Raw genomic sequence first — 3,376 nt, forward strand, 5'->3', positions numbered from 1 at the left:
ATAACATGAAAACCAAATACATGAATTTGGGATAGACAAGTACCGTGCCACGTCTTATCTCAATATCTCAAAAATAAGAGAAAACACAAACGACTCAACGTTAAAATGCAACACACAGAGAAACGAACAATAATATAACAATGACCATCTTCCTGACTTGGTACAGGACACTTTTAAAGGGGAATACAAGTGGTGGGTTAAAACTGGTTTTATGGCATGCCAAACCTCGCACTTTAATGGCAAAGTTAAATATTGATACTAAAAACGTATATCTTTCATTTCTTTTTCATTTATCATTCATCCTTAATCTGTGACACGACGACAACTACCACTGGTATTAAAGAGATAATCGTAACTGGAATTACGATTATCCCAATATGGCGACGGCAGATATAGGTAAAATCTTTACAGTCATTTTTCTCAAATGTAGCATGTTTTTGTCAATAATTACTCAGCTGCAAGTTTTTTTTATACCATTACATCATATTTGAATTATGAACGGTGCACTGAAATTGTCTAAGCGCTTTGAAAATTGCCGTTGAAAAATTCGTGATGATAATTGTAACTCGGAAAAAAGATAATCGTAATTATGGTATCAAAAAATGAGAAGATAATCGTAACTGGATAGTGTTTTATTGATATTGACACTAAAAACGTATATCTGATAGCACATGATGAAATTAGGGTGATGAATTAATCACGTTTCAACATCTTAATGACATTTCTTTTTGTGCATATATATATTATTGATAGTTCTAATGAAAACAGCTACATACTATTATATCATAAAATTGGAAGGGTGAACAAGCTTCAAGAAATTTGGAAATTGGAAACACACGAACTATGTTAAAATACAGAAAACTCCAAGAAATAGGAATGTCACAAAATATGGGAATGAGCGAAGAGGCAATTTTAAAGGAATTTGTGATATATGGCAATAATTGTCGGGCGAAACGCATGTGTCACCCTACATCAGATTTATGATTCATAAAATTGAGAATGGAAATGGGGAATGTGTCAAAGAGACAACAACTCGACCATAGAAACAACAACAGCAGAAGGTCACCAACAGGTCTTCAATGTCGCGAGAAATTCCCGCACCCGGAGGCGTCCTTCAGCTGGCCCTAAGACTGTTAAAGAACATTGATTTATCCTGAATAAAAACATAGTAAATATAGTAAGTATTGTTTTAAATCATTTAATGCAGGTGGCTATATGTGCTATTTCTTCCCCCCGGGAAGCCACTGCTGGTTCAATTCTAGCCCATACCCTTTATGCCATAATGAAGTAGGAAAGACGTTCAGTATTCGCCAGAGACAGTTTGACGAGAAATTAAGAACAACAGATTTACACTTTTAGGATATGGGATATTGCTAATCCCCCTCCATTTTCTCCCCCAAAAAAAAACTTAAACGCGCACATAACATTGAAACTTTGAAAACAATTAAAATGTCTACTACTTACCACAATACCTGACCCGACAGCTGCTTCATTGTCAATATCTTGAACAGGTACATGTATATATCAAAAGGTTATGCATATTGTTGTCAGTTATAAGGGCGTTATTCAATAAAAGTGTGAATTTCAGACCTAAAAAATGAAAAATCAACATGTCGACATTTTTTATTTCTAGAGTTATTTTGAATACCTGTTTGTAAATAAAAAGTGCAATCTTAATAACTCTTCAAAATGATATCATTTTCATAATGTATGTACTGTTTAGTAGTGGACATTTGTCCACTACGAAACTGCTTTTAAACGCACATCATATTGCATTTTAATGTCTCCTATAGACATTCCAGTTTGTTTTACTTTATAAACTAGAAAGATCTAATTTTTTCTTTCTTAATTTGATAACAATTTTTTATCGATAAATATTAGACAGTACTTCACATATGAACGTACAACTGATGTTACGTAGTGGACATTTTGATGAGTGTCCTAGTGGACAAAACCGTTTCCATCGTAGTGGACAAAAAGTTTCGAAGTTGACATCAACCCTATTCTATGTTGATAACATATTGAAAATTACACGAAACTAACCCTTGTTATTTGTTTTGCACGAATATAATTGAAAAAAAATAAAAAATCTCCAATAATTGTTTTGTAGGTGACCATACTTACATGATTTATTTTTGTTCCCACAATCTCTATATTGCAATAGTAACAAGAATGATTATATTCATCAAAGCACGTACTATGCTGTACACTGATATTTTTTTCATTATTTTAACACCAAATACTGAAGAATATTGGAACCGTTTCGTAGTGGACATCATTCTGATCCATTTGATGTGCTCTTTTTTTTTGTCCACATTTAAACTGCCGTTATAAAAGCACCACTTCTTTTGTAAGACCCTTATGTTTATATCTCTTACAAACCTTGAGAATGTCTAGGGACATGTCATTATGGTTATTTTGAATCATTCAAGAATCAATAGCTTATTAGTTCCTCTAAAATTAGAATGTTCCTTTGCTTAAAAAATGTTAAATCTAATTCCATGTACTGACTGCACAAAGATCAAACAAACTTTTTTAAAAGTGGCTGGGACAAGAAATCACGGTTTTGTAGTAAAACGCCCATAAATCGAGAGATATATAAGTAAATTTGTCTTAGATATTAAAATGTAAGTTTATTCATTTATTTTTATTTTCCGTTAATGTCGACAATTACCTGCACATTCGCATTTTAATACACACAATACCATTGAAATGCTGAAAGACACATTTAATATTTTTCAGTTACTATTATCCGATAAAGAAATTACGATTATCAAACAAGAAAAATTCCATACAGTTACGATTATCATCCCGAATTTTTCAACGGCAATTTTCAAAGCGCTTAGACAATTACAGTGCACCGTTACGATTCAAATATGATGTAATGGTATGGAAAAACCTTGCAGCTGAGTAACTATTGACAAAAACATGCTACATTTTAGAAAAATGACTGTAAAGATTTTAGCTATATCTGCCGTCGCCATATTGGGATAATCGTAATTCCAGTTACGATTATCTCTTTAATACCAGTGAACTACAGACAACGTTCTCAATTGGATGACCAATGGTTAAACATGTTTAACACCATACATTAAATATGCAGTGTGTAATGCAGCCGAACAATGTAATATCTGCAAATGCTTGTTATGTTTTTAGCAGGATTCAAATCTCTGCTCATGTGAAATTGTTGAAACACTTTTTGCTCGTTTCCCAGCTCTCTAGACCATTCGACCAACTAAGCAATATAACAATAAAACAATGCAGCTTATGTTAGTCGAGTCATGTTTCCTCATCGACTGTATCATGGTTGTTACACAGAAGATGTTGTATATGGTCAATGAGATTGTTAACTGCTAGAACAAACTAAGTATGCAGG

Source organism: Mytilus trossulus, chromosome 10 (assembly GCF_036588685.1).
Source record: "Mytilus trossulus isolate FHL-02 chromosome 10, PNRI_Mtr1.1.1.hap1, whole genome shotgun sequence".
Taxonomy (NCBI): Eukaryota; Metazoa; Mollusca; class Bivalvia; order Mytilida; family Mytilidae; genus Mytilus; species Mytilus trossulus.